Raw genomic sequence first — 15,929 nt, 5'->3', positions numbered from 1 at the left:
CAGTTTTCTGCTCTAGAATTTAAACTCAGCATCTACTATCACTAGGAAATTGACCAAAATGTACAACATTGGAATGACTAGAGCTTGTTAAATACCGCATGCCAGATTCCAACACGATGCTGCACGGAATCATGTTGCCAACACAAGTCTGTTTTGTGGGAATCAATTAATATAAAGTAAACTGCAAATGAGATTATTTTTCACACCACATATTCTTACCCCCGCCCCCATCTATCTGTCTGTCTGTCTCTCTCTCTCTCTCTCTCTCTCTCTCTCACACACACACACACACACACACACACACACACACACACACACACACACCTAAAGATCAATTAAAGCTAACAGCTCTACAAATTGTAGACTTCACACATTCCTTTCCAACCATAAAAGGAACAAACATTTTTGTATTTTTTTGTATTTCAGTTACGGATTGAAAAGCTGTCAAATAAAAACAAATAACCCTCAACAAACTGATTACCTTTCTGTTTCTGCCTCTCTGCTTCCCTTTGACTAGATAATTTCAAAGGGCCCTTCCAGCTCCCTGGGGGTGCGCTAGGGCTCCGCCTGAACTACAGAAGTGGAGACCTAGGTGGCTTCCAGTCACTGGGGGCTGGGAAGAGGAAGATGAACGCTACCCTGATAGGCAGAAGTAGAAAACAAACTATATGCAGCACCTCTTCCAACTAGTTCAAAGGGATGTTTCTGAGGATAGCGAATAGGTTTAAACTCAAGTGTCAAAATTTTAAAATCTCAACAGCAAATGTACATATTAGGAGCACTTCATAAATCTGTATTTGGATTAGACTGCAATAAAAGTAACATGACCATAGAACCAAAATCACTGTATGATGCCATTACACAATGCAAACTAGAACGTTTCTTGGTAATTGTCGTAAATGGTTACGATATCTTGTGATTAGAGTTTTTCATCCATTAAAATGGTAGGAAAGAAGAGGAATATCTCAATTTCAAGTGCAAGCACTTTAGTCTTTAGTCATTTCTGTTCATATCTGCGGAAATGACGGGTCAGTGAAGCTGTTCTCCCAATGGGTTCATGCTTAAAGAAAGGGGGCTGTCCATGGCCCAGCAACAACCTAAATGTCTACTGCCAGATGAACAGACGAAGAAAATGTGGCACACACATACAATGGGATATTATTCAACCACAAAAAAGAAGGAAATCCTGCTTCTATGACAACTCGGATGAACCATGAACCTGGAGGGCATTATGCTAAGTGAACTAAGCCAGACACAGAAAAACAAACACCGTGTGATCTCATTTATATGTGGAATCTAAGAAAAGTCAAACTCATGAAAACAGAGAAGAGAAGGAGGGTTGCCAGGTGCTGGGGGTGGGGAGGTGTTGGTCCAAGGGTACAAAATTCCAGTTGTAAGATGAATACGTTCTGGGCACGTGACGTACAGCACGGTGACTACAGTTAACAGTATTGTGCTACACGCTTGAAAATTGCTAAAAGATCTTAAATGTTCTCACAGCAAGAAAACAAAAGGTAATTATGGGAGGAGATATTAACCATCCTGTGGTAATCAGTTTGCAATATATACAAGTATTGAATCATTACTTAGTACACCTGAAACGTACACAATGTTATATGTCAATAATATCTCAACAAAGATGGGGGGGGGGGCGGATAAAGGACACTGTAATAAACAGCAAGGAGAAACTTGAAATATTGTTTCACCCAAACCTCTGAAAGGCTGGAAACAAGTTTAGCTGCTTGGTAGGTTCAAATTATGTGCTGGGAGTGCAGACAGAAAGACAGGAGCGCTGAGTTCGACACGCTTCCGTTCAGGACAGGGAAGGGACCCTGCCTATCACTTAAGCTGGCCTTATTCTGATCAGGGAAAGAAAGACTTAAGATTCCCCCTCCTCAGATTGCCTAGCTCCGTGCGTCTCACCAGGTTTGTGTTTGAGCACAGAAGTTTCTGGTGATCACTGAGAAGAGAAATCGCTGTAGTATCCGAGCATGTTCTAAATGCCAGCTACTCCCCTAAGAGTCTGATGCTGGTCCACAACCCCCTACCTGCAGTTCTAAAGCCAAAAGACTTTCACAAGCCATCCGGCAGCAGGTTCTGACATCAGGCTGATTATAGGTTTTTGGGTTTTGGTTCTTTGATCTCATTCAGTATAAAGACAAGCATGCTCCACTGGAGAAACACGAAAGCCCCTGCTTTTGAGGTGCTGGTCCAAACCCCAACAGGCTCCCAGGTGAAACAGAGCAGAAGCACTGAATTATTGTCCTCAAATCCAAAAAACACTGGACCCAACACCGCCTGTGGGTCACAGAGCTGTGCGGGGAATTAGCATTCACTGACCACCAGGCACTTGAGCTAGCGTCTCGGGTGGCTGCTCAGGGCGGCCGTGACACACTCTGCAGGCAGACCACTGGGCTGGAGGCCTGGCTCTGTCATTAGCTGTGTAACTCTGGGCGCATAAATAACCTTTCAGAACTTCACTTTTCTCATCCGTGTAACAGCTAATGCACTAACGTACAACGTACGAAGGGTACTCACCTTTTAGAACTGCGGTAAAGATGAAAATAACACAAGTGCAAACTGCTTTCAACTCAGTGTTCAACAAGCGCCAGCCGTTATCCTGTCAGGCACCGCACCAAGCACAGCACGGCCCAATGCCTTCACCGTCGTCTGCTCGACCCCAACTACACATCCCAACTTATTTATGTTAACTATGAAATAAGAAACTCCAGCCTCTTCAGCTACTGATAATTTTGTATCCGTGGTGGCACACAGAAATAGAGCTAGAAATAGCCTCAACCAAAAATATAAACAGTGGCGCCTGGGTGGCTCCGTCGGTTAAGCATCTGACTTCAGTTCAGGTCATGATCTCGCGGTCGGTGGGTTCGAGCCCCGCGTCGGGCTCTGTGCTGACGGCTCAGAGCCTGAAGCCTGCTTGGGACTCTGTGTTTCCCTCTCTCTGCCCTTCCCCCCACTCATGCTCTGTCTCTCAAAAATGAATAAACGTTTAAAAAATTTTTTTCTAAATAAATAAAAACTATATTTAGTATGGCCTAGAAGATGATAAATTTAACACAGAACATGTAGTTTCTAAAAACACCAAAGATGTCTCTTCAAAGGCTTCATATTTAAAGCACTCCACTGTTAGGAAAACTGCAAACACTACAGAAAAAAATCACTAAGTGACGAATATACATAAACGAATGAGCTCTTAAACACAGCTTAAGTCTCTGCACTCATAGCCGCAACACGGGATTTCTCTCTCTATACTAAACACAATTTCAATATGCCAAGCACCAGTTTTCCCTGCGGGGCTCAGATCTAGTCTACACTCAGTAAATCCAGGGTTCACCACACCTCCTCCAGCCCATCCTGTTCAACCTGCCGTCACATCTTGCCCGGACAGTCCTACCTGGCCTCTCCGCTTCTGCCCTTGACCCCCACGGTGTCTTCCCAGCCCAGCAGTCTGAGTGATCCTGTGTCAACATGGCTCAGATCGGGACACTCCTCTGTTCCAAGACCCCCAACAGTTTCCCATCTCCCTCCAAGTAACTGTCAACCTGCCGTAACTCCTCAGGCCAACACATTCTCACATCTGGGACCAATGTGAGTGTTTGTCATCTGAGTGGGAACTTGTACGAGGAAAGTTACCGGGCATCGATATTAGTGGCTTCAAGCACACTGCTAAACTGACACTAACACGCCAACCAAAACAGGGCACTGCGGTCAGAGAGGCAATGGTGTCGCTGAGATCGCTTGCGTGGGAGGCCACTCCAGCCCCCGCTGCTCTCGGGGCAAAACACAGGGCCTCCCAAGTCTTGACTTCACAGCCTGCCCTTCATCTCCTGCCTGTGGCTACTGTTCACTATTTACTGCCTCATGCCTCCGTCTCCTTATCATCTCCAATGTACAGCGTCCATCATCATTCATCATTAATAATGATAACAAAATAATAAAACCACTCTTATTTAGGGCAAGCGTCCTCTGTGCCTGACACCGGGCCGCGCACATTTCAGGTACGACCTCAGGGCCTACACCGCTGGACGGCAGGGTCCGACCGTGCTCGCTGCCTGATCACAAAGGCAGTGCTCTCTAGACTAGAGGTACTGAGCCGTTCCACGGCCCTGAAGACGTCCTCCCACGCCCCACACCCATAACCCTGATGCCTACCGACTTGTTAATGGTGACCGTTGTTAATACGTGTGGAAGACACTGTATTTGTTTCTTATACTGTTCTGTTAGTGACCAGTTGGTGTTCAAAATATTTACTGGAAAAAAACCCCAAAACTAAGTCTCTTTGACAGGCAACCTAGGGTTTCCTAACAGCTAGAGGTATGCTCTCCATGGAGACACAATTCATATACACGGTAGCCATAGTTGGAATATTTAAAAATTGGTACGGCATGGGCATAACCAATCAGAACGGACACAGGCTCTAACGAGGCGGTATGCCCACGCCGCCGTGCCCCTGCGGACCCCAGACCAGCCCTGTATACACAGAGGCTGTCGACAGGGAATCATGCGGTAGACTTCCAACCTCCCTCACTCTCCCTTGAATCCCAGGAGAGCCGGGCCACAAGGATTTTTAAGGAAGGAGGAGTAGCTCAGTCCTTTCGGCCCCGGGACTAGGTGTGCAGACACGCGAGGGCCTAGTGACAGTCAGCAGAGGAAGCGAGCTAATTAAAAGCTGTTGACACCTGAAGCAGGGGTAGCAGGCCAAAGCAGCAAGCTTTCACAACAAGCCTTGAAGCTGCCGGAGCAAGGCTGGAGCAGGCAGAAGCGGTGAGCCACCAGGAAACTGGGACGGGCAACACCCAGGGCGTAAGTTAAAGGTTTTCCTGAAAGCAGAAACGAAAACCCAGCGTTAAGTCAAGCAGTGACTGACGGACAACGGCGGAGTCGTAGACAGAAGGCTCGGAACTGGCAGAGCGGCTGACGTTCGAGTCTCTCTTGCCCCTGGACTGTTTCCCGCGATTTATGCATTTCTTGAAGGAGTTACAGAACTTAGGCTTTTGTTCTCAGAGTTTCATTTTTTTAAGGAGAAGCATAATTGATAGAAACGCCGCTCCCATCGGAGATCCCGCCGGTGAGCCGGAGGCCTGGACAGACCTCTGTACAAGTTCCCGATGGAAGACAAGACACGGTGGAGGAAACGGCTCTCTCTTTAGGGTCCTTTCACCCTGGATCAGCTGATAGATACGGGCTGTGTGGGGCCAGCAGAGCTCTTCTAATCAGGCATGAGTAACTCTGCAGTAAGAGCTCATAACCCAGCCAATACCACTGTTCTATGCAAAATTCACGGTCTTCAAAGAGAGTCCATTACCTGCAGCCTGTTGCTTTTATTTTACATATTTTAACTGATATTCACAGGGGCAAGAATACGGCAAACAAGAAGGGAAAAGCCAAAGGCCCCCTCTCACACGGACTCTCAATCTCATCAGTGGTGCACTGAGCATCGTGGGCTGACTCCGGACGTCTCCACGGCACCAGGGGTGGCCGCCCAGGCACGACTAGCTCCTGGTCCCCTGACCGCCCAAGCGGTCCTGCACTCCGCCAGACCTGCAGAGCAAATACGGCCGTCCTTAGCGATCTGCCTCACTCCATCCAGGGGGTACGTGTAAGTCAGTCTCTAGTGCCGTCCCTTTTGCAGCCATTTTTTGGGGGGAAAACCTACTATTAAAGTTTTTTTATGATTGCTTTCTGTTTTCCCATAGCTCAACCTCAACTGGGCCCTGAAATCCACCCGCAGCCCCACCATCACTTCTCTGCCCTTTCCCAACCTTCTCCAGTACCCCGGGGCTGCCCCCCACCGCCCAGCCCGCTGGGCCGTGACCTACCCTTCGCCCCACAGTTCGTGACCTGGTGGCCTGCCTCACAGAGCACAGATCCTTCACATCCCCTCACACCGTCTTTACACGTGTCTGCATTTCCACGAATCCTGACTCCTCTTCCTTTCGCCCAGGGAAGAACCCTTTCGAGGCTGACGGTACCATCTGCGGTCTTGATCCCAGGCCCTCTCTTCCTTCTTAACCTTGTTCCAGTGAAGATTTCTTTCTGGACTTCCAGCCCTCTTTCTTCTGCTTCCTGAGTATCAATTGATAAACTTTTCCAAGACCTTCTCCCATCTCAAACCAAGAAAATGAAATGAAAAATTATCGCCAAACTACCTTCCCCTCAAGGACCTGGCGGCACATCCCTTTTCCAGGAGACATCATGTCCCCACAAAGCACGTTTTTAAGGAGGAGTATGCGCTCACCGTTTACTTGCTTCTCAGCCTCTTTCAATCACTAATTTCAATCTAGTTTCTGTTTCACCCCACTGGAGCAAAATTATTCTCTCAAAGATCAATAATGATCTTCTACTTTGCAAATAAAAAACATTGTTCCCAATTCTCATCCGTTTCAACCTTTCTTCATCACTGTCGGCCATCGGTACACTCTCCTACTTTTTCTTTTACTCAGTCAATGTTCCCCCAGGATCCCTACTCCACCTTTTTAAATCCCCTCCCCTTCCTGATTTGGGTATCTATTCCAAATGCCCCAGCTGACACCTGTATGCTCATGTCTCTTAAATCCTGATCTAATATCGACAGCCATATTTCTATATGCCTACTCGTCATCTCTAAATGCCCAACAAATATCTGAAATTTAACAAGTCAAAAACCTGTATACCAAGCTCATTTACTAAGGTGCACACCGCCCCCTTCCCCCCCCACCCCCGCAATCACCCATGGCTTCCACCTGTAACTGGTCTCTGCCATCCAAGTGACTTCCTTCCAATCTGTCTCTCCCATCCACCTTTCTCTCCCATTACCACTGGCCTGGCTCACACCCCTCCGCCTCATTATTTCATCTAGAAAATCATAAATCAGATCCTTTTTGACCACCTGACTATATGCCAGACATTATGTTTACTGCTGAGAATACAAACATAAATAAAAAGAGCTCTTGCCTTCACAGTTCAATGTGGGAGACATACCTAACCAGACAATCACAGCACAACCTGGAAAAGGTAAAAACAAGGTCCTACATAAAAGCCCAGAAGACGGATGCCTGACCCAGAAGGTGAAGAGTGGGGAAGGGAGGCAATATGTGAATATATATGTTAAAGTTTGTTGGAAGAGGTGACAGACACCTGAGTCTTACACAAGGCACCCCAGAAAAAGGGGACCGAGGGGGCCTGATTGAAGAGAGGGGCTTTTGTGAAGCGGGTACAGATGAGCAAGGCACAAAGCCAGAAATAATCCGTATGGGGGACAGAGGTGAGACGTTTGAGCATAAGAAGCCCTTTTCTTTCCTAGGAAAGACTTTCCTCCTAGCAGGGAGGAGCAAGAAACGAGGCTGAGGGGTCCAAATAAGGGAAGAGCTCGCATGCTGTGTTGCTGAGCTAGAGCCTTAAAATATGAATAATAGAGAACGATTCTTCAGAGCTGGGTTTATTTAGCTTGATCACGTTTCACAGCTCAATGGAGAATGGTTCTGAGGCAGGGAGAGAAACAAGGTTACAGTGGTGGCTGAGGTTAAAGATACTGAGGACCCAACTGGGGGAAGAGAGGAAGAAATTCAGGGAAGACTGAGGGCATAAAAGTTGGTGATTAATTCGATGTGGGACCAGAGAGGGAGAAATCCAGATCTCCGTGTCTCTGGTCTCTCTCCAATCGTTCCTCCACACTACCACCAGGAGTATCCTTTTTACTGTTCTGACTCTCACTACTCTGCTTACTACCCTTTGATACTCTCCCATTCCTATAGAGTAGCGCTCCTTAGCACGCACACCCACTCACGTTCAAGTGACCGTCCAATCCTCAGCTTGCACCACCACCAACTCTGTATCCCAGTCACAAAACCCCTACCTGCTCCCTGAATTAAAAGAAATGAACTTCAACAAAATGGAAGAAAAAAAAAAAACTTTTAACCCTAACAGAATTTACAAAACCAAAGTATAAAAAAATAGAAAGCCACAGATAACATCATTTCATAGAGAAAACTACTCTGAAATCATATAACTTTGTCCATACCCTTTCAACCAGCAAGATCCTGTTCTAGAAATTTATTCTAGGACAAATTACTGAGAAAAACCATTTGAAATGCAGTGAAGTACTATGTGCAAATACACTTTAGAGAGTATAATTCATAATACAGGAAAAATAGCACCGCCTAAATATTCATCCGTTCATTTCACAAATATGTATCGAGTGCCCATGATGTACCAGACAGTGTAGTAAGTGCCGTAGTATTGAAGGGAACTGACCGGGAAAAAATCCGGACACTCGCAGAACACACATTCTAGCCTGACGTTATTAAGTAACCTACAGAACAACACCCACATAATGGACTTTCTATGGAGCCATTAGAAATGAGGTTTGCAAAGAAGTATTTCAACATACGGGGAGAAGACTTACAATATTTGGTAAGAAGAGCCAGTGAGATATTAAGGTTGACAAAACCATCCCAATTTTACTACCCATGAATAGATAACATTAGAAAGAAATGCCTGAAAATTTTAGAAGTAGATCTCAATGCCACACGCCTTTCCCTCTTGCTGATTAGACAGTGACCGCAACCAAAGGCATGGAATGTATTTAGACGGCAGTACATGTTTAGTAAGTATTCTTTTCACTAGTCAAAACAGAGAAGCAGGAAAGAAGCAAGAACTTCATTTTCCTGCTTTTAATCTAATTAGGAAAATTATCATATTCAAAAGAACTGTGCTAAGTACTTAGGATAATGAATAAAGTTCAACCTCTGCCCTCACCTGTGGCCGGCCAGAGAAGACAAACATGAGGCACAGGAAGAAGAAAGTTCAGCACCCGACTTCAGCTCAAGTCATGACCTCGTGGTTTGTGAGTTCGAGCCCCGCGTCGGACTCTGTGCTGACAGCTCAGAGGCTGGAGCTGGTTTCGGATTCTGTGTCTCCCTCTCTCTCTGCCCCTCCCCCACTCGTACTCTGTCTGTCTCTTGAAAATAAATAAATGTTAAAAAAAGGAAATGTGGGGGCGCCTGGGTGGCTCAGTCGGTTGAGCGTCCGACTTCGGCTCAGGTCATGATCTCACGATCCGTGAGTTCGAGCCCCGCGTCGGGCTCTGTGCTGACAGCTCAGAGCCTGGAGCCTGCTTCAGATTCTGTGTCTCCCTTTCTCTCTGACCCTCCCCCATTCATTCTGTCTCTCTCTGTCTCAAAAATAAATAAACTTTAAAAAAAAAAAAAAGGAAATGTGTTCTGTTCGACAGGGAGGACCTCTGTTTTCTCTGAAAACACAATACCCATTTAAGTTAGCCTTAAATATAATGCATTAGTCATTTCAGAGCATCTGGAGAAAAGTGTACCAAAAGAGACGAGTGCATCGGCAATCACTCTGCTCCACTTCCTTTTCCTGTAAAATTTATCCTGCTACCTTTTTCTTTGGAGGGCTCGAGTAAGAGTGAATGGAAATGGAATGCTTTCTACCCCAAAAGCAAGAAAGGCTCTATCGTCTCTCTTAGAGTTGAGAGGCAAGTGTTGAAAAACAAAAGTGAGTTAATTCCCCTCTACTTGTGTCCAAATCACAACTCAGGTGGATTACGACTCAAGACTTGTTCTCTAGCAATCGGCCAGAAGGCCCGTATCTCATCACTCTGTTCCACTAGCAAATGAGTTTGTAAGGTGCACTCAGTTCAACCACCTGGACACACAAACTTTGAGTCTATTTTAGGATCCAGAGTGGGGAATCAAGGCTTATACTTGGGGGAAGGCAGCTGGAAGTCCCTAGTTTGGCTCCAAGTTCACATCTTTTTTTTTTTTTTTTTTTTTAACGTTTATTTATTTTTGAGACAGAGAGAGACAGCATGAACAGGGGAGGGTCAGAGAGAGAGGGAGACACAGAATCTGAAACAGGCTCCAGGCTCTGAGCTGTCAGCACAGAGCCTGACTCGGGGATTGAGCTCACAGACCGCAAGATCATGACCTGAGCCGAAGTCGGACGCTCAACCGACTGAGCCACCCAGGTGCCCCGAAGTTCACGTCTTAATCCCTTTTAAGGGGGGGGATCCTGATTACTTTGAACCTGATATGGTTCCCATGTACTGGTTAAAACCCAGAGGCAAAGAGAAGACAGGAAATGGAAACTCACCTCCTTATACAAATGCAATTATCTTACAGCCCAGAAATCAAAAGTACCAAACACATCCAGGATCTACAGTACAAGGACTGGAGACATTCACGAATGATACAGAGAAGCAGGAACAGGGAAGGATTTGGGGTTCTTAAAAACTGGAAACATTTAAGAGTAGTATAAAGAACCCTAGCCGTGAAGACTAGCCAAGAAATATTCAATTATTCAAGAATAAGAGCCAGGAACACCAGACTTTGGTTCATGTTTTCTTTCTTTCTTCCTTCCTTTTTTTTTTTTTTTAAGTTTGTTGATTGGGGGGGCCGGGGGGGGGCAGAGAGAAGGAGAGAGAGAATCCCAAGCAGGCTCCACACTGTCAGTGTAGAGCCCAACTCAGGACTCTAACTTACAAACCGTGAGACCATGACCTGAGCTGAAATCAAGAGTCGGTGCTTAACCGATTGAGCCACCAGGCGCCCCATGAATGTCTTCTTTTTAAGTTAGTAGTTCGATACTACTTCTAAGATGAGAAACCAGGGATCCTCGTTTATTTCGTTCCCACCCTCGAGCTCACGAAATGACAGCAAATATAAGCTGTCTAAAGAAATAAAACCGCAACATTAGAAAGTAAGAGTAACATCAGCCGATCAAAGATTTTAAAGAATTTCTAAGATCTAGGATGAGTAAAATGGGGGGTCAGATAGACAAGAATGGAGAAACATGGCCCAAACTTCCCTGCAGAAGAAAATTAATGTGCAGTTACGAGCACTTACATAGAGTGTCAAAGACCAAAATCAAGGTGCTTACAGAGTGAAGAGAGCTCACATGGAAACTGTCGGTGTAACTGCAAATTTTATCATTTCTGGTGGAAGGTGTAACTGTACACTTAAAAGGGAACAACACGGTAAAGGAAAAGGCAACTATAAGAAACAAGGTGATTTGGTCAGGGAGCTGGTAACAAAAGTAGTATGAATGAATAGTATATATAAATAGCTTTCATACTTTCCAAGAAAAAAGAAGAGGAAATAGCAGAAAATATCCCACCAAGAGAACCAAAGGAACAAAACCCAGTATTAACATCGTAAGAGATGAACAAGAAGTTCACAAAAAGTACCCAGCTTTCTTCTCTGAAATTATAAATCATACTATAGTTCCGAAGAAGATTAGGCCCCAGTTCTCCTTTAATTAACCTGTGAGCTTAATATCACCCCAATGAAAATAGTAGACAATTGCATCCAATACTCAATAGGAAAAGAGGCGCCTCTAGTCCTGGTGGTGTGGAAGGTTACGTAACTTGAATGAGCTTCCTGAACATCCCAGATGTGAGGAAGTATGAAAACCACCTTTCACACATTTCCGAGATGGGGAGAAAGAAGGCGGCATGGTCTCAAGACTGAGCACACCTAAGGACACTGGAGGACGAGCAAGCACACACAGCCGGCTTGCACCCAGAGGTTTCCACCAAACTCCGGAGACTGAATTGGCCCTCTGGGAAGTGGACGGCAGGAGGAGATGGGAAACCGAGACTGGGAGGCCTAAGAGGCGGATCAAACAGGAAGCCAAACCCAGTAAGTGGGTTTACAATGGCCACGGAATATAAGGTCCACATACAGTAACACGAACCGCGTTTCTCCGCGCTAGTAAATGCCCACGTGTGCCGGCAGGAAGAGACGACTCATCAGCTAACTGAATACTGTGTTCTTCATCGACCGAGTTGAGTTTGTCGTTCACATCTCTTATTCCTTACTGACTGTTGCCAACTTGTACCATCAGATAGGAAAACAGTGTTAAGGTCTCCTACTATGGGGGAGTGTCAGCTCAAGCTTCAGACTTTAGCTCAGGTCATGATCTCGCGGTTTGCAAGTTTCAACCCCGCGACGGGACTTCGGATTCTGTGTCTCCCTCTCTCTGCCCCTCCCCCACTCACGCTGTCTCTCTCTGTCTCTCTCTCTCCCTCCCTCTCCTCTCAAAAATTATCATTAAAAAAAAAAATCCCCTAGTAGGAAATTCATATGCGTATCCTTTTACTTCTGTCCATTTTTGCTCTATATACATAAAAGCTATTAGGCAATACAAAGCTATAATGGGTGCGGTCTTTGTCCTTAGTTCCTGGCACACAGTTCCTAAAACCTCTGGAATCTGTGGAGAGATAAGGCTGTCTTCTGTATGTTAATGAGCGGACTGGCAGCCAGTGTCCCACGATAGCTTCCTGGCGGGTGGCCAGGAAGACCAGCTACAATGGGATGGAAAGCTTTTTACGGTTCAGCCCCACCCCCAACCTCCAGAGAAGGGGGCAGGTGCTGCAGGGTGAGCTGTTAACGGCCAATGATTTGGTCAATCCTGCCATGTAACAAAATCTCCACAACACCCCCCAACTGACGGGGTTCTGGGAGCTTCCAAGTTGGTGAACACGCCAAGGTGCTAGGAGAGTGGCACTCGGACAGGGCGTGGGAGCGACACACGCCTCCTCCACACCTGGCCCTGTGCGTCTCCTCCATTTAGCTGTTCCTGTATCCTTTATGTAGGTTTTAATGTTTCCATTATTTTATTCTTGAGAGAGAGAGACAGAGAGAGTAAGAGCAGGGGAGGAACAGAGAGAGAGGGAGACACAGAATCCGAAGCAGGCTCCAGGCTCCGAGCTGTCAGCACAGAGCCCGACGTGGGGCTCGAACTCACGAGCTGGGAGATCATGACCTGAGCTGACGTCGGTGCTCAACCGACTGAGCCACTATAATATTTTCCTTTCCTTGGTCACCCTGAAGATTACAATTTACAGTAGCAACTTAAATTAGTATTCTTACCACCTCCCAACGATTAGGTCTTAAAACACATTAAGTCCATTTCCCACCTCCTGCCCATTGTGCTGTTGCTGTCATGTAACTTCAATGTACATTTCCGTATGCCCCACAGAGCATCATTCTGTTTTATGCAGTCAACAAAAGACACATTTACCCTTTCTGAAGCTCTCCATCCCGTCCTACATTTCCCTGTTTTTTCTAGGATCATTTTCCTTCTACCTTAAGATTCCCTTTAGTATTGGGGCACTTGGGTGGCTCAGTCAGTTAAGCGTCGGACTTCGGCTCAGGTCATGATCTCACAGTTTGTGGGTTCGAACCCTGCATCACGCTCTGTGCTGACCTCTTGCTCAGAGCCTGGAGCCTGCTTGGGATTCTGTGTCTCCTCCTCTCTCTGCCCCTCCCCCACTCGTGCTTTGTCTCACTCTGTTTCTCAAAAATAAATGTAAAAAAAAAAAAAGATTCCCTTTAGCATCTTCTTTAGTGTAAGTCTACTGAGGACAGATTTTCTGTTTTCTCTTTGTCTAAAAACATCTTTATTTTGCCTTCATTTAAGAAAAATTGAGACAGGGGTGCCTGGGTGGCTCCATCGGTTAAGCGGCCGACTTCGGCTCAGGTCATGATCTCGCGGTCCGTGAGTTCAAGCCCCACGTCGGGCTCTGTGCTCACAGCTCAGAGCCTGGAGCCTGTTTCAGATTCTGTGTCTCCCTCTCTCTGACCCTCCCCCGTTCATGCTCTGTCTCTCTCTGTCTCAAAAATAAATATATGTTAAAAAAAAAAAAAAAAGAAAAATTGAGACATAATTCACATACTGTAGAATACACATATATACACACTTTGAAAGTGTGCAATTCGCTGGTTTTCAGTATAATCACAAAGCTGTACAATCACCACTATCTAACGCCAGAATATTTTCACCACTCCCCACAACCCCCCCCCAACCCAGAAGCAAGCATGCCCCACACCCTCCTCCCATCAGCCCCTGACAGCCACTGATCTACTTTCAATCTCTATGGATTTGCTCCTGGTATTTCATATAAATGACATCATACAACATGTGGTTGCCTGCATCTGATTAATTTCACTCAGCATGATTTCAAAGTTCACCCCCACTGTAGCCGTTATCAGTATTTCATTCCCTGTGGCTGAATAATATCCCATTGGATGGATATACCACATTTGTTTATCCACCCATCAGCTAACAGACATTTGGATTCCATGTCTGGGCTATTCTAAGGCTCCTATGCATGTTCATAGGCGGGTGCATCTGTGTTCCGTCCTCGTGGGTGTATATCTAGAAACAGAACTGCTGGATTGAATGGATGTTTGTTTGTTTTAAGTTTTTTAATGTTTATTTATTTGAGAGAGACAGTGAGCAGGGAAGGGGCAGAGAGAGAGGGAGAGAGAGAATCCCAAGCAGGCTCCATGCTGTCAGCACACAGCCTGATGCAGGGCTCGAACTCATGAACCACAAGATCACAACCTGAGCCGAAATCTAGAGTCATGTCGCTTAAATGACGGAGCCATCCAGGTGCCCCTGAATGCATGTTTTCTAAAGCAGGCACACATTCTACATTCCCACCAGCAACGTACAAGAGTTCCAATCTTTCCACCTCTTCACCAACACTTGTTACGGTCTTTCATTACAGCCATGTTGGTGGGCCAGAAGTGGTATCTCATTGTGGTTTTGACTCGTGTTTCCCAAATGACTGATGATGTCGGGCATCTTTTCACGCACTTACTGGTCATTCATTTATCTTCTTTGGAGAAATGTCTACTGGAATCATCTGTCAATTTTTAGTTAGGTTATTTACATTTTTACTGTTGAGTTGTAAATGTTCTTTATATGTTCCTGGATACTAGACCTGCATGAGATTTTCTCCCATTCTGTGGACTCTTTTCACGTTCCCAATAGTGTTTTTTAGAAGCACAAAAGTCTTTACTTTTTTTTATAAATTTTTTTTTTTTCAACGTTTATTTATTTTTGGGACAGAGAGAGACAGAGCATGAACGGGGGAGGGGCAGAGAGAGAGGGAGACACAGAATCGGAAACAGGCTCCAGGCTCTGAGCCATCAGCCCAGAGCCCAACGCGGGGCTCGAACTCACGGACCGCGAGATCGTGACCTGGCTGAAGTCGGACGCTTAACCGACTGCGCCACCCAGGCGCCCCAAAAGTCTTTACTTTTGATGAAATCTAACTTATCTATTTTTTCTTTGGCGCTTGTGGTCTTGGTGTATACTTAGGAAACCATTGCCCAACCCAAGGCCACAAAAATTTATACGTATGTTTCCTTCTAAGAGTTACAGGGTTTTAGCTCTTACGTCTAAGTCTCTGCTCTATTTTGAGTTAATTTTATACATGGTGTAAGGCAGGGTCCAACTTCATTCTTCTGCTTGTGGATCTCCAGCTGCTCCTGCACCATTTGTTGAAAAGACTATTTTTTTTATACCCTTGAATGTTCTTGGTACCCTTGTCAAAAATTAACTGACCAGGGGCACCTGGTTGGCTCAGTCGATAGAGTGTGTGACCTGTGATCTTGAAGTCATGAGTTCGAGCCCCATGTTGGGGGTAGAGATAACTTAATAAAGGAAAGAACAGGACAAGACAGGAAACGAAGAAAGAAATCAACTGCCATAGATGTATAGGTTTATTTCTGGACTTGGAATTGTATCCCATTGATCCATATGCGATCCTTAACCAGGAACACACTGCCTTGATTACTAGTACTAAAATCAGGAAGTGTGAGTCTTCCCACTTTGTTCCTTTCCAAAATCGTATTGATTATACCGGGCCCCATGCATTTCTACATAAATTTAAAATCAGCCTGTCAATTCCTTTTTTTTTTTTTTTAAGGTTTATTTTTGAGAGAGCGTGTGACGGGGGGAGGGACAGAGAGAGAGGGGGACAGAGGATCCAAACAGGCTCCAAGCTGGCAGCAGCGAGCCTCATACGGGGCTCGAACTCACAAACCATGAGATCATGACCTGAGCTGAAGTCCGATGCTCAACCAACTCAGCCACCCAGGCGCCCCATAAAAGCAATCTGT

General features: G+C 45.7%; 1 protein-coding gene across 15 annotated transcripts in view; it reads right to left on the bottom strand.

Annotated features, from left to right (window-relative positions):
• The window catches only part of CDC42BPA (CDC42 binding protein kinase alpha), a 320,829-nt gene that overhangs the window by 215,988 nt on the left and 88,912 nt on the right, over positions 1-15,929 (bottom strand). The gene's annotated exons all lie outside the window — the stretch shown is intronic.

The sequence above is a fragment of the Leopardus geoffroyi genome, chromosome C3 (assembly GCF_018350155.1).
Source record: "Leopardus geoffroyi isolate Oge1 chromosome C3, O.geoffroyi_Oge1_pat1.0, whole genome shotgun sequence".
In the NCBI taxonomy this organism is placed as follows: Eukaryota; Metazoa; Chordata; class Mammalia; order Carnivora; family Felidae; genus Leopardus; species Leopardus geoffroyi.
Note: the sequence above shows the minus strand (reverse complement) of the source record. Positions and strands in the feature narration are given on the sequence as shown.